The sequence below is a fragment of the Lepisosteus oculatus genome, unplaced genomic scaffold, assembly GCF_040954835.1.
Source record: "Lepisosteus oculatus isolate fLepOcu1 unplaced genomic scaffold, fLepOcu1.hap2 HAP2_SCAFFOLD_103, whole genome shotgun sequence".
NCBI lineage: Eukaryota > Metazoa > Chordata > Actinopteri > Semionotiformes > Lepisosteidae > Lepisosteus > Lepisosteus oculatus.
In genome coordinates this window covers 240,164-262,190 of record NW_027167655.1, presented here as the reverse complement: position 1 = coordinate 262,190, position 22,027 = coordinate 240,164, and the positions used below count along the sequence as shown (strand labels likewise).

The 22,027-nt window shown below is 42.1% G+C and overlaps 12 non-coding genes across 12 annotated transcripts; 4 read left to right on the top strand and 8 right to left on the bottom strand.

The window, feature by feature from the left end:
• Nucleotides 1–870: 870 nt before the first annotated feature.
• On the bottom strand, nucleotides 871–952 carry trnas-uga (transfer RNA serine (anticodon UGA)). Its single transcript has one exon. It is a non-coding gene; the product is annotated as a tRNA-Ser (tRNA).
• Nucleotides 953–2,488: 1,536 nt separating this feature from the next.
• trnan-guu (transfer RNA asparagine (anticodon GUU)) lies at nucleotides 2,489–2,562 on the bottom strand. Its single transcript has one exon. It is a non-coding gene; the product is annotated as a tRNA-Asn (tRNA).
• A 1,193-nt stretch (nucleotides 2,563–3,755) lies between these two features.
• trnar-ucg (transfer RNA arginine (anticodon UCG)) lies at nucleotides 3,756–3,828 on the top strand. Its single transcript has one exon. It is a non-coding gene; the product is annotated as a tRNA-Arg (tRNA).
• Nucleotides 3,829–5,378: 1,550 nt separating this feature from the next.
• Nucleotides 5,379–5,460, bottom strand: trnas-uga (transfer RNA serine (anticodon UGA)). Its single transcript has one exon. It is a non-coding gene; the product is annotated as a tRNA-Ser (tRNA).
• A 1,536-nt stretch (nucleotides 5,461–6,996) lies between these two features.
• trnan-guu (transfer RNA asparagine (anticodon GUU)) lies at nucleotides 6,997–7,070 on the bottom strand. The gene has a single exon. It is a non-coding gene; the product is annotated as a tRNA-Asn (tRNA).
• A 1,193-nt stretch (nucleotides 7,071–8,263) lies between these two features.
• Nucleotides 8,264–8,336, top strand: trnar-ucg (transfer RNA arginine (anticodon UCG)). The gene has a single exon. It is a non-coding gene; the product is annotated as a tRNA-Arg (tRNA).
• A 1,550-nt stretch (nucleotides 8,337–9,886) lies between these two features.
• Nucleotides 9,887–9,968, bottom strand: trnas-uga (transfer RNA serine (anticodon UGA)). The gene has a single exon. It is a non-coding gene; the product is annotated as a tRNA-Ser (tRNA).
• Nucleotides 9,969–11,504: 1,536 nt separating this feature from the next.
• trnan-guu (transfer RNA asparagine (anticodon GUU)) lies at nucleotides 11,505–11,578 on the bottom strand. Its single transcript has one exon. It is a non-coding gene; the product is annotated as a tRNA-Asn (tRNA).
• A 1,193-nt stretch (nucleotides 11,579–12,771) lies between these two features.
• On the top strand, nucleotides 12,772–12,844 carry trnar-ucg (transfer RNA arginine (anticodon UCG)). Its single transcript has one exon. It is a non-coding gene; the product is annotated as a tRNA-Arg (tRNA).
• A 1,550-nt stretch (nucleotides 12,845–14,394) lies between these two features.
• On the bottom strand, nucleotides 14,395–14,476 carry trnas-uga (transfer RNA serine (anticodon UGA)). The gene has a single exon. It is a non-coding gene; the product is annotated as a tRNA-Ser (tRNA).
• Nucleotides 14,477–16,013: 1,537 nt separating this feature from the next.
• trnan-guu (transfer RNA asparagine (anticodon GUU)) lies at nucleotides 16,014–16,087 on the bottom strand. Its single transcript has one exon. It is a non-coding gene; the product is annotated as a tRNA-Asn (tRNA).
• A 1,193-nt stretch (nucleotides 16,088–17,280) lies between these two features.
• Nucleotides 17,281–17,353, top strand: trnar-ucg (transfer RNA arginine (anticodon UCG)). Its single transcript has one exon. It is a non-coding gene; the product is annotated as a tRNA-Arg (tRNA).
• Nucleotides 17,354–22,027: the final 4,674 nt, after the last annotated feature.

Below are 22,027 nucleotides of genomic sequence, written 5' to 3'. Positions count from 1 at the left end.
TTTATTTCCATTGATAAATGCTAGATATTCCTACAGAGATTCTCCAGGTGAGTAAGCGATTCCTGTTTCTGTTTCTATTTCTGTTTCATATATACAGTATATATATGTTACATGTGTCTCTGCAATAGTATAAATGTGTTATACACTATCAGGGGCTGCTTTTTTGTGCACCTCATCTACAACAAGGGTTTTTTTTTCATTTATGTTTGTGGACCTTCACCATTTGAGGAAGTGAGTTAGATAAGAAAGTTACAGGTATGGTGAGCAATGACTGACAAAGGCACGTACTGCGTATTCCTTACAGAAGTGTAAGCAATTTGTTCTAAAAAACACCGGCTAAAGTCCAACATCGTTAGCAATCTTATTACTTAAACAGAATTAACATCAATAAACTGTAAGGTGCTGGTACATGCGAGTAGATTTGATCTTCTATTAAACAAAAATGCAATTACAGCTCTAAAAAGGTCAACCTAGACTTCTGTAACAGATCTGTTCAGGTCATCGCTGTTTCTCTGACCTTGTGAGTCTTTGGAATTTTAAAAGTGTATTTTGCTTGCCTTTCATGTGGTCTGTGTACAAGTCACTGTGGCGTATGCGGTCCTACACAGCCTTGCTATAGACGTGACGAGCCTCCGCTATGTTGCAATGGAGAACAGGTTCAGTACGGAGCTGCCGAGAAAATTCAGCTGGAAAGCTCGTTGCAGAAAAGCATCGTTCTCTGTGTCCAGCGGCAAAGCGTCCATCGTGGGTGCTGAAGAATCGATTTCACAGGCTGTGGGTCCAGGCGATTTAGAGTGTTAAAGGTCCCAGCGAAAACGAAACGGCGCTGGTCCTTTTACACGCACGCACGCAACCAAATGCAAAGGACGCCGTAGTCGGCAGGATTTGAACCTGCGCGGGGAGACCCCAACGGATTTCAAGTCCGTCACCTTAACCACTCGGCCACGACTACAGCAAGCGCCGCGGCCGCTGCCTTCTTGCTACAATCGAACAGGGAGTGCGAGGCGGCGGCGGCAGCGGAGGCAACTTTTTTCAAGTTCGCTCTCCGTTTAAGAAACCTTTTACGCCATACGTGCAAGCACACACACACACACCTCAGAGGACTTAAGGGTGGCTTCAAGTTGGAATGATAAAGTCTTCCCGTTCGGACATGAAAACAGAACGTTCTTAGACAGAAAGCAATCAACAACAGAGACATGTGGACGACGATTTTAGTCACTGCACTTTGAATAGCATTTTTACTCCAGTTACAGGAGATGCACCAATGGCCCTTGACCTACGCTCTTACCAATGCCTTGAACATTCAAACAAAACAGCCCTCAAGTCCTGCGGTTTAATATAACGCTGTTACGTGTCGAGGCAGTATTTGACTCTGTCCTACCGTTGAGACACGGGGCGTATATGGAAATGAACACATGCTACGGATCGTCTCTAATCGGTCCCTACAGTTGGAAGGCTCCTTGAAGCGTGCACCCCCATCATTCATCTTTGCGCATCTGTGAAAGGTAGACTCTTGAGCAATGTTTGAGCCAGCTCTAAGGCAACTAGTGCTATTGGACAGACACCTCTGGAAGATCCTAAGAGTCTCTTAACACCACTTCCAGCAGCAAGCTTAATTGTTCGCTGGAGGTCTCCCACCCAGGTACTGACCAGGCAAAGAATCACCAGTACATTGAATGAGGAAGTTAATCCTGAAATCCAATTACATATCTCAAGGTAAGACAAATCCATAAGAACATGTCTTAGTATTACTTCGTTTACATTAGTATGGCACTGAGTTGGAGCTCCTCTTTAAGCTGTGGTTTAGTTTTGCATTCATGTGTTTCTAGAGCAGTTATTTATGGGGGTGGGTGGGTCTTTCACAGAGGCTCAGGACAAATCCCCCGCCTGAAAGTCTAATGTGTGCGTTCAGACAGTCACAGGTCAAGAGCCAGGCAGGAGGACAATGGACAGAAGAGCCAACGAACTAAAAATAAAAGAACAGATATGAAAAAGCCACCATCTTTTTCTTTTTGACATTTTCCGACTTTCATGCAAGCCAGGACAAAGTTGCTCGTAGCTACTTGTGGATTCAAATACTCTATCGAGTGCTTTGATGAGTTTTTGCAATTTGATTGTCGTCCTATCAGCCTGTTTCTGTTTTTTTTTTTCAATCTTGGGATGGAAAGTATGAGGGAAATGATGGAGCAATCAATAACCGCTCCGGAAAAATGGCAGAATGAAATGGTCCGTCACTAAGGACATTTGTGAAGCAGAGGAGTGACATCACCACAAAGGCGACACATTCTGCTGATGGTTTTGGTGAATAATGATTGAGGTGCGTTAAGAGAAAGGTAGCTGTGTCAGCATGCGTAGGCTGCAAAGGATCAAGCAAAGGTTTACTCCATGCTGAAAAGAGAAGAAAAGAAGCACAACGTTTCGACTGTGGAGCCTTCTGCGCCATCTTCTTTAGCGGTGATGATGTTTACATTGGAAAAACTGAGACATGCGTCCCTGGGTGGGCTTGAACCACCAACCTTTCGGTTAACAGCCGAACGCGCTAACCGATTGCGCCACAGAGACTGACGGCCGCTTGTGCTCCCTACATTTGCAGGTTTATGGTCAAAGAAAACAATCACTTGCGCTTCTTGCAGCCGGCAATCTTTTTCCACTGACAACCAAGAAATGGATTTCATCTTTCACAATCTGTATGGATTTCTTCAAAAACAAGTTATTCCAGAAAGGAAATGAATTCTTGCATTAAACTGAACCAAGCTGTACATGTTTGTCTGAAATGAGACATTCGGCACAACAAGACACGGAGAGAGGCACCGCTGGTATTCAGACCCAGGATCGCCTGCTTACTAGGCGGGCACTTTAAGCCACTAGGGAACAGCGCCAGCGGAGCACCGCGCTTTTACAGACACTTGGACACATCTGCGTTCGGTGTGCACTTAACCTGCTCTCTGAGCCCGTTGCCTCCGTCCCATTTAATAGCAGAACTGACGCCAAGAGAAATGATGAGAAATGGCATTTATCGGGCACTTTTCATGTCCAAGGAGTTCAATGCCCTTGACACCTCCCCAAGGCGACAGAGCTGTGCATTCTTTGGCGACACCATTTTTTCTTTTGTTTAATTTCTATACTTATTGATAGAATAAAAACGATATGTCATGTACTGTAAGGGAAATGTCTCTTTTCATGGGGAAAGCTAGCACCAGCAAATGTTGTGTTTAGAAGAAGTGATTTAACATGACACGTGACCTAATTTACCGGAGCAAAAGCTCACCCAGCAAGCCCTGCTTTACTTCTACAGGAGAGAAGTACTGTAGAGTCTGCAAGATGTTCAGCTGGGTAGCTACGTCAGCATGCCTCGGCTGCAAAGGAACAAGTACTAGGTTTATTGCATGCTGAAAAGAGAAGAACGGAAACACAGCGTTTCGACTGTGAGGTCTTCTCACACCTGAAGAAGCCTCACACCTGTAAAAGGCTCCATGGTTTTCTTTCTTCTCTTTTCAACATGGAATACACCTATTGTCTGCAAGATGTGACAATTTCATGGTGTTTTGGAAGAAAACCTTTTTTCTTTGAATTCAAAATCAATCGGAATTTCAGCACAACACATCAACACTTTTTCTGTTTTAAGGAGATGATATTTTAAACCTGACAAAAATAGTAGGAAACACAAGTTTCTTGCTGTGAAAATTTAGATGGGGAAGTGTACTACTAGTAGCAGTGTAGAGCTCTCTGTGGTGGAGTGCAAGCGCATGTTCTATGGGCCAGTGGCGTAATGGATAACGCGTCTGACTTCGGATCAGAAGATTGTAGGTTCGAGTCCTGCCTGGCTCGTGAGGCTTTTAAACCTCTCAGGTTCCTAGGTAACAGGTTGCCGTCATGTATATGAACTATAGAAAAGCATTTGCCACAACCCGTAAATTAGCACGCAAGTGCGGGCTGGTGAACACAGAACTGTATGGAGATCATCTCCAGCTCCGAGCTCAATTGCAATGAAAAAACATGCAGAACAGAACTGGAGAGCAGCTGAATTTGTGCTCAGTAGGGTGGGGAGGACTCAGCATTGCTATTGTTCTAATTGGCATGAACTGCAGGGGATCTGAATCAGAACATGTCAGTCAGTTTGATCATTGCGTCAATATGTAGGCCACGTTAATACAGAATTATTACTTTGTCTGTCTCGTCTTTGTATATAGCTGAATGTCCCTGACAATTTCATGTTAGTTTTTAAGAACGACATTGGTGCTAATATATACATATATAGCATATAAGGAACACGTAAAAGTTTAGTCCATGCTGAAAAGATAAGAAAACCGCCACAACGTTTCATCTTGGAATAAATCTTTACTTGTTGTTTTGCAGCTTACCCATTCTGACCTAACTCCTCCCTTGAAATTCCCTAACAGATAAGGGTACGTAACGGCTCATGCGATGCTCAGTTGCAATTTGTCCCAAAACAAACAAGAACAGCAGCTGAGGGTTTGAGTTTGAACATGCACTGTATTAAAGCAGCTTTTATTTCCATTGATAAATGCTAGATATTCCTACAGAGATTCTCCAGGTGAGTAAGCGATTCCTGTTTCTGTTTCTATTTCTGTTTCATATATACAGTATATATATGTTACATGTGTCTCTGCAATAGTATAAATGTGTTATACACTATCAGGGGCTGCTTTTTTGTGCACCTCATCTACAACAAGGGTTTTTTTTTCATTTATGTTTGTGGACCTTCACCATTTGAGGAAGTGAGTTAGATAAGAAAGTTACAGGTATGGTGAGCAATGACTGACAAAGGCACGTACTGCGTATTCCTTACAGAAGTGTAAGCAATTTGTTCTAAAAAACACCGGCTAAAGTCCAACATCGTTAGCAATCTTATTACTTAAACAGAATTAACATCAATAAACTGTAAGGTGCTGGTACATGCGAGTAGATTTGATCTTCTATTAAACAAAAATGCAATTACAGCTCTAAAAAGGTCAACCTAGACTTCTGTAACAGATCTGTTCAGGTCATCGCTGTTTCTCTGACCTTGTGAGTCTTTGGAATTTTAAAAGTGTATTTTGCTTGCCTTTCATGTGGTCTGTGTACAAGTCACTGTGGCGTATGCGGTCCTACACAGCCTTGCTATAGACGTGACGAGCCTCCGCTATGTTGCAATGGAGAACAGGTTCAGTACGGAGCTGCCGAGAAAATTCAGCTGGAAAGCTCGTTGCAGAAAAGCATCGTTCTCTGTGTCCAGCGGCAAAGCGTCCATCGTGGGTGCTGAAGAATCGATTTCACAGGCTGTGGGTCCAGGCGATTTAGAGTGTTAAAGGTCCCAGCGAAAACGAAACGGCGCTGGTCCTTTTACACGCACGCACGCAACCAAATGCAAAGGACGCCGTAGTCGGCAGGATTTGAACCTGCGCGGGGAGACCCCAACGGATTTCAAGTCCGTCACCTTAACCACTCGGCCACGACTACAGCAAGCGCCGCGGCCGCTGCCTTCTTGCTACAATCGAACAGGGAGTGCGAGGCGGCGGCGGCAGCGGAGGCAACTTTTTTCAAGTTCGCTCTCCGTTTAAGAAACCTTTTACGCCATACGTGCAAGCACACACACACACACCTCAGAGGACTTAAGGGTGGCTTCAAGTTGGAATGATAAAGTCTCCCCGTTCGGACATGAAAACAGAACGTTCTTAGACAGAAAGCAATCAACAACAGAGACATCTGGACGACGATTTTAGTCACTGCACTTTGAATAGCATTTTTACTCCAGTTACAGGAGATGCACCAATGGCCCTTGACCTACGCTCTTACCAATGCCTTGAACATTCAAACAAAACAGCCCTCAAGTCCTGCGGTTTAATATAACGCTGTTACGTGTCGAGGCAGTATTTGACTCTGTCCTACCGTTGAGACACGGGGCGTATATGGAAATGAACACATGCTACGGATCGTCTCTAATCGGTCCCTACAGTTGGAAGGCTCCTTGAAGCGTGCACCCCCATCATTCATCTTTGCGCATCTGTGAAAGGTAGACTCTTGAGCAATGTTTGAGCCAGCTCTAAGGCAACTAGTGCTATTGGACAGACACCTCTGGAAGATCCTAAGAGTCTCTTAACACCAATTCCAGCAGCAAGCTTAATTGTTCGCTGGAGGTCTCCCACCCAGGTACTGACCAGGCAAAGAATCACCAGTACATTGAATGAGGAAGTTAATCCTGAAATCCAATTACATATCTCAAGGTAAGACAAATCCATAAGAACATGTCTTAGTATTACTTCGTTTACATTAGTATGGCACTGAGTTGGAGCTCCTCTTTAAGCTGTGGTTTAGTTTTGCATTCATGTGTTTCTAGAGCAGTTATTTATGGGGGTGGGTGGGTCTTTCACAGAGGCTCAGGACAAATCCCCCGCCTGAAAGTCTAATGTGTGCGTTCAGACAGTCACAGGTCAAGAGCCAGGCAGGAGGACAATGGACAGAAGAGCCAACGAACTAAAAATAAAAGAACAGATATGAAAAAGCCACCATCTTTTTCTTTTTGACATTTTCCGACTTTCATGCAAGCCAGGACAAAGTTGCTCGTAGCTACTTGTGGATTCAAATACTCTATCGAGTGCTTTGATGAGTTTTTGCAATTTGATTGTCGTCCTATCAGCCTGTTTCTGTTTTTTTTTTTCAATCTTGGGATGGAAAGTATGAGGGAAATGATGGAGCAATCAATAACCGCTCCGGAAAAATGGCAGAATGAAATGGTCCGTCACTAAGGACATTTGTGAAGCAGAGGAGTGACATCACCACAAAGGCGACACATTCTGCTGATGGTTTTGGTGAATAATGATTGAGGTGCGTTAAGAGAAAGGTAGCTGTGTCAGCATGCGTAGGCTGCAAAGGATCAAGCAAAGGTTTACTCCATGCTGAAAAGAGAAGAAAAGAAGCACAACGTTTCGACTGTGGAGCCTTCTGCGCCATCTTCTTTAGCGGTGATGATGTTTACATTGGAAAAACTGAGACATGCGCCCCTGGGTGGGCTTGAACCACCAACCTTTCGGTTAACAGCCGAACGCGCTAACCGATTGCACCACAGAGACTGACGGCCGCTTGTGCTCCCTACATTTGCAGGTTTATGGTCAAAGAAAACAATCACTTGCGCTTCTTGCAGCCGGCAATCTTTTTCCACTGACAACCAAGAAATGGATTTCATCTTTCACAAGCTGTATGGATTTCTTCAAAAACAAGTTATTCCAGAAAGGAAATGAATTCTTGCATTAAACTGAACCAAGCTGTACATGTTTGTCTGAAATGAGACATTCGGCACAACAAGACACGGAGAGAGGCACCGCTGGTATTCAGACCCAGGATCGCCTGCTTACTAGGCGGGCACTTTAAGCCACTAGGGAACAGCGCCAGCGGAGCACCGCGCTTTTACAGACACTTGGACACATCTGCGTTCGGTGTGCACTTAACCTGCTCTCTGAGCCCGTTGCCTCCGTCCCATTTAATAGCAGAACTGACGCCAAGAGAAATGATGAGAAATGGCATTTATCGGGCACTTTTCATGTCCAAGGAGTTCAATGCCCTTGACACCTCCCCAAGGCGACAGAGCTGTGCATTCTTTGGCGACACCATTTTTTCTTTTGTTTAATTTCTATACTTATTGATAGAATAAAAACGATATGTCATGTACTGTAAGGGAAATGTCTCTTTTCATGGGGAAAGCTAGCACCAGCAAATGTTGTGTTTAGAAGAAGTGATTTAACATGACACGTGACCTAATTTACCGGAGCAAAAGCTCACCCAGCAAGCCCTGCTTTACTTCTACAGGAGAGAAGTACTGTAGAGTCTGCAAGATGTTCAGCTGGGTAGCTACGTCAGCATGCCTCGGCTGCAAAGGAACAAGTACTAGGTTTATTGCATGCTGAAAAGAGAAGAACGGAAACACAGCGTTTCGACTGTGAGGTCTTCTCACACCTGAAGAAGCCTCACACCTGTAAAAGGCTCCATGGTTTTCTTTCTTCTCTTTTCAACATGGAATACACCTATTGTCTGCAAGATGTGACAATTTCATGGTGTTTTGGAAGAAAACCTTTTTTCTTTGAATTCAAAATCAATCGGAATTTCAGCACAACACATCAACACTTTTTCTGTTTTAAGGAGATGATATTTTAAACCTGACAAAAATAGTAGGAAACACAAGTTTCTTGCTGTGAAAATTTAGATGGGGAAGTGTACTACTAGTAGCAGTGTAGAGCTCTCTGTGGTGGAGTGCAAGCGCATGTTCTATGGGCCAGTGGCGTAATGGATAACGCGTCTGACTTCGGATCAGAAGATTGTAGGTTTGAGTCCTGCCTGGCTCGTGAGGCTTTTAAACCTCTCAGGTTCCTAGGTAACAGGTTGCCGTCATGTATATGAACTATAGAAAAGCATTTGCCACAACCCGTAAATTAGCACGCAAGTGCGGGCTGGTGAACACAGAACTGTATGGAGATCATCTCCAGCTCCGAGCTCAATTGCAATGAAAAAACATGCAGAACAGAACTGGAGAGCAGCTGAATTTGTGCTCAGTAGGGTGGGGAGGACTCAGCATTGCTATTGTTCTAATTGGCATGAACTGCAGGGGATCTGAATCAGAACATGTCAGTCAGTTTGATCATTGCGTCAATATGTAGGCCACGTTAATACAGAATTATTACTTTGTCTGTCTCGTCTTTGTATATAGCTGAATGTCCCTGACAATTTCATGTTAGTTTTTAAGAACGACATTGGTGCTAATATATACATATATAGCATATAAGGAACACGTAAAAGTTTAGTCCATGCTGAAAAGATAAGAAAACCGCCACAACGTTTCATCTTGGAATAAATCTTTACTTGTTGTTTTGCAGCCTACCCATTCTGACCTAACTCCTCCCTTGAAATTCCCTAACAGATAAGGGTACGTAACGGCTCATGCGATGCTCAGTTGCAATTTGTCCCAAAACAAACAAGAACAGCAGCTGAGGGTTTGAGTTTGAACATGCACTGTATTAAAGCAGCTTTTATTTCCATTGATAAATGCTAGATATTCCTACAGAGATTCTCCAGGTGAGTAAGCGATTCCTGTTTCTGTTTCTATTTCTGTTTCATATATACAGTATATATATGTTACATGTGTCTCTGCAATAGTATAAATGTGTTATACACTATCAGGGGCTGCTTTTTTGTGCACCTCATCTACAACAAGGGTTTTTTTTTCATTTATGTTTGTGGACCTTCACCATTTGAGGAAGTGAGTTAGATAAGAAAGTTACAGGTATGGTGAGCAATGACTGACAAAGGCACGTACTGCGTATTCCTTACAGAAGTGTAAGCAATTTGTTCTAAAAAACACCGGCTAAAGTCCAACATCGTTAGCAATCTTATTACTTAAACAGAATTAACATCAATAAACTGTAAGGTGCTGGTACATGCGAGTAGATTTGATCTTCTATTAAACAAAAATGCAATTACAGCTCTAAAAAGATCAACCTAGACTTCTGTAACAGATCTGTTCAGGTCATCGCTGTTTCTCTGACCTTGTGAGTCTTTGGAATTTTAAAAGTGTATTTTGCTTGCCTTTCATGTGGTCTGTGTACAAGTCACTGTGGCGTATGCGGTCCTACACAGCCTTGCTATAGACGTGACGAGCCTCCGCTATGTTGCAATGGAGAACAGGTTCAGTACGGAGCTGCCGAGAAAATTCAGCTGGAAAGCTCGTTGCAGAAAAGCATCGTTCTCTGTGTCCAGCGGCAAAGCGTCCATCGTGGGTGCTGAAGAATCGATTTCACAGGCTGTGGGTCCAGGCGATTTAGAGTGTTAAAGGTCCCAGCGAAAACGAAACGGCGCTGGTCCTTTTACACGCACGCACGCAACCAAATGCAAAGGACGCCGTAGTCGGCAGGATTTGAACCTGCGCGGGGAGACCCCAACGGATTTCAAGTCCGTCACCTTAACCACTCGGCCACGACTACAGCAAGCGCCGCGGCCGCTGCCTTCTTGCTACAATCGAACAGGGAGTGCGAGGCGGCGGCGGCAGCGGAGGCAACTTTTTTCAAGTTCGCTCTCCGTTTAAGAAACCTTTTACGCCATACGTGCAAGCACACACACACACACCTCAGAGGACTTAAGGGTGGCTTCAAGTTGGAATGATAAAGTCTCCCCGTTCGGACATGAAAACAGAACGTTCTTAGACAGAAAGCAATCAACAACAGAGACATCTGGACGACGATTTTAGTCACTGCACTTTGAATAGCATTTTTACTCCAGTTACAGGAGATGCACCAATGGCCCTTGACCTACGCTCTTACCAATGCCTTGAACATTCAAACAAAACAGCCCTCAAGTCCTGCGGTTTAATATAACGCTGTTACGTGTCGAGGCAGTATTTGACTCTGTCCTACCGTTGAGACACGGGGCGTATATGGAAATGAACACATGCTACGGATCGTCTCTAATCGGTCCCTACAGTTGGAAGGCTCCTTGAAGCGTGCACCCCCATCATTCATCTTTGCGCATCTGTGAAAGGTAGACTCTTGAGCAATGTTTGAGCCAGCTCTAAGGCAACTAGTGCTATTGGACAGACACCTCTGGAAGATCCTAAGAGTCTCTTAACACCACTTCCAGCAGCAAGCTTAATTGTTCGCTGGAGGTCTCCCACCCAGGTACTGACCAGGCAAAGAATCACCAGTACATTGAATGAGGAAGTTAATCCTGAAATCCAATTACATATCTCAAGGTAAGACAAATCCATAAGAACATGTCTTAGTATTACTTCGTTTACATTAGTATGGCACTGAGTTGGAGCTCCTCTTTAAGCTGTGGTTTAGTTTTGCATTCATGTGTTTCTAGAGCAGTTATTTATGGGGGTGGGTGGGTCTTTCACAGAGGCTCAGGACAAATCCCCCGCCTGAAAGTCTAATGTGTGCGTTCAGACAGTCACAGGTCAAGAGCCAGGCAGGAGGACAATGGACAGAAGAGCCAACGAACTAAAAATAAAAGAACAGATATGAAAAAGCCACCATCTTTTTCTTTTTGACATTTTCCGACTTTCATGCAAGCCAGGACAAAGTTGCTCGTAGCTACTTGTGGATTCAAATACTCTATCGAGTGCTTTGATGAGTTTTTGCAATTTGATTGTCGTCCTATCAGCCTGTTTCTGTTTTTTTTTTTCAATCTTGGGATGGAAAGTATGAGGGAAATGATGGAGCAATCAATAACCGCTCCGGAAAAATGGCAGAATGAAATGGTCCGTCACTAAGGACATTTGTGAAGCAGAGGAGTGACATCACCACAAAGGCGACACATTCTGCTGATGGTTTTGGTGAATAATGATTGAGGTGCGTTAAGAGAAAGGTAGCTGTGTCAGCATGCGTAGGCTGCAAAGGATCAAGCAAAGGTTTACTCCATGCTGAAAAGAGAAGAAAAGAAGCACAACGTTTCGACTGTGGAGCCTTCTGCGCCATCTTCTTTAGCGGTGATGATGTTTACATTGGAAAAACTGAGACATGCGTCCCTGGGTGGGCTTGAACCACCAACCTTTCGGTTAACAGCCGAACGCGCTAACCGATTGCACCACAGAGACTGACGGCCGCTTGTGCTCCCTACATTTGCAGGTTTATGGTCAAAGAAAACAATCACTTGCGCTTCTTGCAGCCGGCAATCTTTTTCCACTGACAACCAAGAAATGGATTTCATCTTTCACAAGCTGTATGGATTTCTTCAAAAACAAGTTATTCCAGAAAGGAAATGAATTCTTGCATTAAACTGAACCAAGCTGTACATGTTTGTCTGAAATGAGACATTCGGCACAACAAGACACGGAGAGAGGCACCGCTGGTATTCAGACCCAGGATCGCCTGCTTACTAGGCGGGCACTTTAAGCCACTAGGGAACAGCGCCAGCGGAGCACCGCGCTTTTACAGACACTTGGACACATCTGCGTTCGGTGTGCACTTAACCTGCTCTCTGAGCCCGTTGCCTCCGTCCCATTTAATAGCAGAACTGACGCCAAGAGAAATGATGAGAAATGGCATTTATCGGGCACTTTTCATGTCCAAGGAGTTCAATGCCCTTGACACCTCCCCAAGGCGACAGAGCTGTGCATTCTTTGGCGACACCATTTTTTCTTTTGTTTAATTTCTATACTTATTGATAGAATAAAAACGATATGTCATGTACTGTAAGGGAAATGTCTCTTTTCATGGGGAAAGCTAGCACCAGCAAATGTTGTGTTTAGAAGAAGTGATTTAACATGACACGTGACCTAATTTACCGGAGCAAAAGCTCACCCAGCAAGCCCTGCTTTACTTCTACAGGAGAGAAGTACTGTAGAGTCTGCAAGATGTTCAGCTGGGTAGCTACGTCAGCATGCCTCGGCTGCAAAGGAACAAGTACTAGGTTTATTGCATGCTGAAAAGAGAAGAACGGAAACACAGCGTTTCGACTGTGAGGTCTTCTCACACCTGAAGAAGCCTCACACCTGTAAAAGGCTCCATGGTTTTCTTTCTTCTCTTTTCAACATGGAATACACCTATTGTCTGCAAGATGTGACAATTTCATGGTGTTTTGGAAGAAAACCTTTTTTCTTTGAATTCAAAATCAATCGGAATTTCAGCACAACACATCAACACTTTTTCTGTTTTAAGGAGATGATATTTTAAACCTGACAAAAATAGTAGGAAACACAAGTTTCTTGCTGTGAAAATTTAGATGGGGAAGTGTACTACTAGTAGCAGTGTAGAGCTCTCTGTGGTGGAGTGCAAGCGCATGTTCTATGGGCCAGTGGCGTAATGGATAACGCGTCTGACTTCGGATCAGAAGATTGTAGGTTTGAGTCCTGCCTGGCTCGTGAGGCTTTTAAACCTCTCAGGTTCCTAGGTAACAGGTTGCCGTCATGTATATGAACTATAGAAAAGCATTTGCCACAACCCGTAAATTAGCACGCAAGTGCGGGCTGGTGAACACAGAACTGTATGGAGATCATCTCCAGCTCCGAGCTCAATTGCAATGAAAAAACATGCAGAACAGAACTGGAGAGCAGCTGAATTTGTGCTCAGTAGGGTGGGGAGGACTCAGCATTGCTATTGTTCTAATTGGCATGAACTGCAGGGGATCTGAATCAGAACATGTCAGTCAGTTTGATCATTGCGTCAATATGTAGGCCACGTTAATACAGAATTATTACTTTGTCTGTCTCGTCTTTGTATATAGCTGAATGTCCCTGACAATTTCATGTTAGTTTTTAAGAACGACATTGGTGCTAATATATACATATATAGCATATAAGGAACACGTAAAAGTTTAGTCCATGCTGAAAAGATAAGAAAACCGCCACAACGTTTCATCTTGGAATAAATCTTTACTTGTTGTTTTGCAGCCTACCCATTCTGACCTAACTCCTCCCTTGAAATTCCCTAACAGATAAGGGTACGTAACGGCTCATGCGATGCTCAGTTGCAATTTGTCCCAAAACAAACAAGAACAGCAGCTGAGGGTTTGAGTTTGAACATGCACTGTATTAAAGCAGCTTTTATTTCCATTGATAAATGCTAGATATTCCTACAGAGATTCTCCAGGTGAGTAAGCGATTCCTGTTTCTGTTTCTATTTCTGTTTCATATATACAGTATATATATGTTACATGTGTCTCTGCAATAGTATAAATGTGTTATACACTATCAGGGGCTGCTTTTTTGTGCACCTCATCTACAACAAGGGTTTTTTTTTCATTTATGTTTGTGGACCTTCACCATTTGAGGAAGTGAGTTAGATAAGAAAGTTACAGGTATGGTGAGCAATGACTGACAAAGGCACGTACTGCGTATTCCTTACAGAAGTGTAAGCAATTTGTTCTAAAAAACACCGGCTAAAGTCCAACATCGTTAGCAATCTTATTACTTAAACAGAATTAACATCAATAAACTGTAAGGTGCTGGTACATGCGAGTAGATTTGATCTTCTATTAAACAAAAATGCAATTACAGCTCTAAAAAGATCAACCTAGACTTCTGTAACAGATCTGTTCAGGTCATCGCTGTTTCTCTGACCTTGTGAGTCTTTGGAATTTTAAAAGTGTATTTTGCTTGCCTTTCATGTGGTCTGTGTACAAGTCACTGTGGCGTATGCGGTCCTACACAGCCTTGCTATAGACGTGACGAGCCTCCGCTATGTTGCAATGGAGAACAGGTTCAGTACGGAGCTGCCGAGAAAATTCAGCTGGAAAGCTCGTTGCAGAAAAGCATCGTTCTCTGTGTCCAGCGGCAAAGCGTCCATCGTGGGTGCTGAAGAATCGATTTCACAGGCTGTGGGTCCAGGCGATTTAGAGTGTTAAAGGTCCCAGCGAAAACGAAACGGCGCTGGTCCTTTTACACGCACGCACGCAACCAAATGCAAAGGACGCCGTAGTCGGCAGGATTTGAACCTGCGCGGGGAGACCCCAACGGATTTCAAGTCCGTCACCTTAACCACTCGGCCACGACTACAGCAAGCGCCGCGGCCGCTGCCTTCTTGCTACAATCGAACAGGGAGTGCGAGGCGGCGGCGGCAGCGGAGGCAACTTTTTTCAAGTTCGCTCTCCGTTTAAGAAACCTTTTACGCCATACGTGCAAGCACACACACACACACCTCAGAGGACTTAAGGGTGGCTTCAAGTTGGAATGATAAAGTCTCCCCGTTCGGACATGAAAACAGAACGTTCTTAGACAGAAAGCAATCAACAACAGAGACATGTGGACGACGATTTTAGTCACTGCACTTTGAATAGCATTTTTACTCCAGTTACAGGAGATGCACCAATGGCCCTTGACCTACGCTCTTACCAATGCCTTGAACATTCAAACAAAACAGCCCTCAAGTCCTGCGGTTTAATATAACGCTGTTACGTGTCGAGGCAGTATTTGACTCTGTCCTACCGTTGAGACATGGGGCAGATATGGAAACGAACACATGCTACGGATCGTCTCTAATCGGTCCCTACAGTTGGAAGGCTCCTTGAAGCGTGCACCCCCATCATTCATCTTTGCGCATCTGTGAAAGGTAGACTCTTGAGCAATGTTTGAGCCAGCTCTAAGGCAACTAGTGCTATTGGACAGACACCTCTGGAAGATCCTAAGAGTCTCTTAACACCACTTCCAGCAGCAAGCTTAATTGTTCGCTGGAGGTCTCCCACCCAGGTACTGACCAGGCAAAGAATCACCAGTACATTGAATGAGGAAGTTAATCCTGAAATCCAATTACATATCTCAAGGTAAGACAAATCCATAAGAACATGTCTTAGTATTACTTCGTTTACATTAGTATGGCACTGAGTTGGAGCTCCTCTTTAAGCTGTGGTTTAGTTTTGCATTCATGTGTTTCTAGAGCAGTTATTTATGGGGGTGGGTGGGTCTTCCACAGAGGCTCAGGACAAATCCCCCGCCTGAAAGTCTAATGTGTGCGTTCAGACAGTCACAGGTCAAGAGCCAGGCAGGAGGACAATGGACAGAAGAGCCAACGAACTAAAAATGAAAGAACAAATATGAAAAAGCCACCATCTTTTTCTTTTTGACATTTTCCGACTTTCATGCAAGCCAGGACAAAGTTGCTCGTAGCTACTTGTGGATTCAAATACTCTATCGAGTGCTTTGATGAGTTTTTGCAATTTGATTGTCGTCCTGTCAGCCTGTTTCTGTTTTTTTTTTTTCAATCTAGGGATGGAAAGTATGAGGGAAATGATGGAGCAATCAATAACCGCTCCGGAAAAATGGCAGAAAGAAATGGTCCGTCACTAAGGACATTTGTGAAGCAGAGGAGTGACATCACCACAAAGGCGACACATTCTGCTGATGGTTTTGGTGAATAATGATTGAGGCGCGTTAAGAGAAAGGCAGCTGTGTCAGCATGCGTAGGCTGCAAACGATCAAGCAAAGGTTTACTCCATGCTGAAAAGAGAAGAAAAGAAGCACAACGTTTCGACTGTGGAGCCTTCTGCGCCATCTTCTTTAGCGGTGATGATGTTTACATTGGAAAAACGGAGACATGCGTCCCTGGGTGGGCTTGAACCACCAACCTTTCGGTTAACAGCTGAACGCGCTAACCGATTGCGCCACAGAGACTGACGGCCGCTTGTGTTCCCTACATTTGCAGGTTTATGGTCAAAGAAAACAATCACTTGCGCTTCTTGCAGCCGGCAATCTTTTTCCACTGACAACCAAGAAATGGATTTCATCTTTCACAAGCTGTATGGATTTCTTCAAAAACAAGTTATTCCAGAAAGGAAATGAATTCTTACATTAAACTGAACCAAGCTGTACATGTTTGTCTGAAATGAGACATTCGGCACAACAAGACACGGAGAGAGGCACCGCTGGTATTCAGACCCAGGATCGCCTGCTTACTAGGCGGGCACTTTAAGCCACTAGGGAACAGCGCCAGCGGAGCACCGCGCTTTTACAGACACTTGGACACATCTGCGTTCGGTGTGCACTTAACCTGCTCTCTGAGCCCGTTGCCTCCGTCCCATTTAATAGCAGAACTGACGCCAAGAGAAATGATGAGAAATGGCATTTATCGGGCACTTTTCATGTCCAAGGAGCTCAATGCCCTTGACACCTCCACAAGGCGACAGAGCTGTGCATTCTTTGGCGACACCATTTTTTCTTTTGTTTAATTTCTATACTTATTGATAGAATAAAAATGATATGTCATGTACTGTAAGGGAAATGTCTCTTTTCATGGGGAAAGCTAGCACCAGCAAATGTTGTGTTTAGAAGAAGTGATTTAACATGACACGTGACCTAATTTACCGGAGCAAAAGCTCACCCAGCAAGCCCTGCTTTACTTCTACAGGAGAGAAGTACTGTAGAGTCTGCAAGATGTTCAGCTGGGTAGCTACGTCAGCATGCCTCGGCTGCAAAGGAACAAGTACTAGGTTTATTGCATGCTGAAAAGAGAAGAACGGAAACACAGCGTTTCGACTGTGAGGTCTTCTCACACCTGAAGAAGCCTCACACCTGTAAAAGGCTCCATTGTTTTCTTTTTTCTCTTTTCAACATGGAATACACCTATTGTCTGCAAGATGTGACAATTTCACGGTGTTTTGGAAGAAAACGTTTTTTCTTTGAATTCAAAATCAATCGGAATTTCAGCACGACACATCAACACTTTTTCTGTTTTAAGGAGATGATATTTTAAACCTGATAAAAATAGTAGGAAACACAAGTTTCTTGCTGTGAAAATTTAGATGGGGAGGTGTACTACTAGTAGCAGTGTAGAGCTCTCTGTGGTGGAGTGCAAGCGCCTGTTCTATGGGCCAGTGGCGTAATGGATAACGCGTCTGACTTCGGATCAGAAGATTGTAGGTTCGAGTCCTGCCTGGCTCGTGAGGCTTTTAAACCTCTCAGGTTCCTCGGTAACAGGTTGCCGTCATGTATATGAACTATAGAAAAGCATCTGCCACAACCCGTAAATTAGCACGCAAGTGCGGGCTAGTTAACACAGAACTGTATGGAGATCATCTCCAGCTCCGAGCTCAATTGCAATGAAAAAACATGCAGAACAGAACTGGAGAGCAGCTGAATTTGTGCTCAGTAGGGTGGGGAGGACTCAGCATTGCTATTGTTCTAATTGGCATGAACTGCAGGGGATGTGAATCAGAACATGTCAGTTAGTTCGATCATTGCGTCAATATGTAGGCCACGTTAATACAGAATTATTACTTTGTCTGTCTCGTCTTTGTATATAGCTGAATGTCCCTGACAATTTCATGTTAGTTTTTAAGAACGACATTGGTGCTAATATATACATATATAGCATATAAGGAACACGTAAAAGTTTAGTCCATGCTGAAAAGATAAGAAAACCGCCACAACGTTTCATCTTGGAATAAATCTTTACTTGTTGTTTTGCAGCCTACCCATTCTGACCTAACTCCTCCCTTGAAATTGCCAAACAGATAAGGGTACGTAACGGCTCATGCGATGCTCAGTTGAATTTGTCCCAAAACAAACAAGAACAGCAGCTGAGGGTTTGAGTTTGAACATGCACTGTATTAAAGCAGCTTTTATTTCCATTGATAAATGCTATATATTCCTACAGAGATTCTCCAGGTGAGTAAGCGATTCCTGTTTCTGTTTCTATTTCTGTTTCATATATATATATACAGTATATATACAGTATTGTACTATTATTATATAATTCGTTACACTGTGGCTGTGTTGTGTGTGTTAAGCTGCTGTTGCACTGCAATTTCCCTCACGGGATCAATAAAGTATCTATCTATAAGAAGACATTACCAACAACGACCACAAGATGGAGATATTGTCTAGACATTACCAACAACGACCACAAGATGGAGATATTGTCCAAAGAGGCAAGAAGGGCAAAGCCGCGATAAGGTAAAATCATTTTTTGTAAGAGATTGCTGTCAGAATGCACATCCGTATCCCAAACAGAATCTCTAGTAAAATATGATCATTTGTGAAACAGGCAAATGAGTGTCTGCTACAATATGATTGCTACAGATGCAGCCATTCAAAATGTGCGGGCGATACTGCATTATTTTCCGGTACGCTGTACGCAGTCTACCGCGAGTTACCGGTAAATACCGCGAGTTACCGGTAAATACCGCTAGCAAAATAATAGTATCCGGAATTTCCGCAAGGTGGAGCTAATAAAGCTCAACTTCTCATGTTTGAGCTGTAGCCATCAAAGTCTTTAATGAAGATATTACTAATAGTATTAATAATAAATGACCTTGGACAAGCTGTAAACTCAAAGTATTGCCCTGGTCCACATTATTTTTTTCACTGACCTTCTTTGTAAAAGTAACACCACAGCATTTCGCAATCACGCATTTTTTTCCAATCATGCAAAGTACAGTAATTTTTGAGAATCGATTCACCATGCCTTTCACATGCTCATAAAAGAGATTGATTTAGGAACATAAACATATTACCGTATGCAAACTGTACTGTATACAGTTTGTATATGTATATGTATATGTATATGTATATTTAATGTCTTAACTGTGCCCGTTTAAGTATTGAATATTTATATGGAATTTTACCACTGAAGGGAAATCTTAGTGCCTGAGCATAAAAAGAATAGGAGCGTAATGCAACGCGTGTGAAGGCCATAAACGATATTAATTTTGGAACATAAACATACAGTATATGGCTGGTCTCGGTACTTTAAAGAAAACATACACGAAACATGGTTTCATTATGACCAGAATCAGTCTTGAGATATTTTTAACTTGATTTACAGTATTTGAGAGGTATGTCTTGACACCGATACTACGTAAATACTCCTCACGTATATGTTTCTAGGTTTATATTATGCATTTCATACGGTCAAATTGCTTTTGAGCAACTGATAAGAAGCGCGAAACGGTATGCCCAGGGCGTTTTAGTTTTTGTTTTGTTTTAATGCAGTGCAGTGGATTGATTAGAGATATCAAGTACATACAAGTCATTTTTTAAATGTTGTAGTTCGTCTTGTAAAAATGTTACGAGTACATCATCTGTCAACAATTACACAGGTTCTGTTTCCATATTGCGGTTTTTGGTTACGTAATACTATTTTCTAATTTCACGTTGTGAATATATGATTTGGGCAAACAGAGCCGCAAAGAAGTACATTATGGGTTGTTGTTGTTTTTTTGCAGTTTTATCTAAAATAAGCGATGCTTAAACCTTTGTCTGATTCTTGTGAAACTATCCACACGACAGTTACCTAGGAGTTGACTTCAGTGATGTCACTGATGGGATGTTTCTAAAAATCCATCCTCTGTAAAACATCTTCTCTAGTTGTTCTGCATATGTATTCGCTAATGAAGCTGTGTGTTCTGAGCCTGGTTCTCTACATTTCTGTATGAACCAGCTTAGAGGGCTAAAGACAGCTTGTGTTTAAATTGAGTGTAAGGTAATTTATGCTTCTAAAGTCATGGTCAGCATTTATTATTGTACTGTGCTGTAAACTTCTTCTGTGCCTAATTACATTATTTTATAGTCGATAATGTTTCTGTAGTGCTTTTTCAGCCCTCAGCATGTGACTGCGCTGGTGGTGCTGTGGGTTAGGTTCCTGACTCCTATGTCACATGGTCTGTGGTTGAATCTCATGGAACTATGACTTTAATTTTTAACAAACATTTCTTTGAAAAAATGAAACATTTCCCTTGGTCAGAGATTAAATAAAACCTCACTCGCATCAAAACAAATTTATATTTCTAAATATCACAACATGATCGAATTTACGTCTTTTTAATAACAATGAATAGTCACCTATGCGTTACAAAATAAACATTTATATTGATTTGAATCGAGTTTTGATTTAAATCGTAAACGCGTGTTTAAAGGCGATATACTGTATAAAAGCGCTGATTCTTATGGAATGTGTTTGGCCGGGGATTCAAAAAAATTATTTTTTTTAATCGCGTATCTAAGGAAAATTGCAGTATAACTTTGTTCATGCACAAACAGTGGCATGTTACATTATAATTTGGGTGTCTCCTCTTGCCAGAAAGCTCTAAATTGGATTTTGAGTGCGGTTTTTGACTTTTTCTAAATTGCAACCCATAAATAAAGCTGATACAGTTTAGACTTACTGTATTCTAAACTGTATTACAACATCACATTGGACAATGCAACGTAAATTGCAAAAATGCACTTGGAATCTGTCCAAGCCCTACTACGAAAATTATTAAAACTGCGACACTTATCATTCATCTTTAAATAAACTTTATTTTATATAGCGTTTTAAGCGAATAGGTAATTAGATTGCTCATAAACCTAATCGCTTTTTCTACATAAACACAGCGTGATTGCTCTCTGAAAATGCTTTTTTCTTTATATTTAGGCTCAGATTTCAACTATAGATTGTATTATTATAAACTTTCTTGGAAAAATGTCTTTTATGTAAACCATGTTTGCTATTAATTCATTTAGGGCTAAAATACGTTCATTGTCTTCCAATCGAGTCGAGTTGACATTGGAAGCTTGCCACGCCCGGACTGTTACACCAACGCATTAGCATGTTGAAGCGATTTCATTGAGGAGGCCATCTACTAGTTAACACTGTACTTCCTACTTTGAAAACACCTGTGAAATTGGTTTAATTCGTCACAGCCAGCACTCCGGCAGAGAGGGGGGTTGTACTCGTTAATGTCTGATGACATACAAGTGGAAAGATTACAGATTTTAATCGTTTTTTTTCTGAACCAGGGAAAATCTGATCATGTTTCTCTATAACAATAATAAAAAACTTTATTTTAAATTATTTTACATATCCCGCTTGCACATCGCACGACTTTAATAAATCTATTCTTTATTAATACTAAATAAATAATACTAAAAATACTACAGCAAAGAGGTCACTTGATTTTTGGAATAATTCCAAATAGCACAATGATCCACTGGCATTCCTGAAGTCTGTTTAGTGCATAATCTTCCAAATACAATCACTAAGCAATTATAAGAATTATACCATCCTATTTCTTTGTGATGTCCTGTAAAAACGAAACCTATTTTTATAAGGCTTTTACTCAAAAGGTTTCCAAACACACAAAGCATTTGTGAAGTACTATAGTATTTCTAAAGGTTACTGGTACAACATCAATCATTAAAGCTTAACAATAAAGTTTAGATTGCTGACTATGGACTAACTACATTAACTAACTGCAATGCAACATTATACATTTTACAAGAATATCTGGTTGAATTCTTGCATTTGTAGCCAATTTAATGCGAGAGAAATAAGCCAATTTAATTATTTCACAAAAAATAATGTAATATAAAATGGATGTTTTTAACTTTATTGTAGTGTTTTAGAAACTAATATGTCTTCAAAAATGGTTGTTTTTCACTCCTAGGAATGAAAGCTGTTGTTATATGATGTTTATTTTCAAATTTGGAAAAATCAAAGGATTCTAGCTTTCTCCCCTTGCAGGCATCGGACACAGAGAACCTCATGGTTTTCCTAAAAATCATTTTTTATGTTCCCTGGTGTTCCAAACTTAGTTTTAATTTGTTATTATGTTAAAAACAGGGTAATAAATT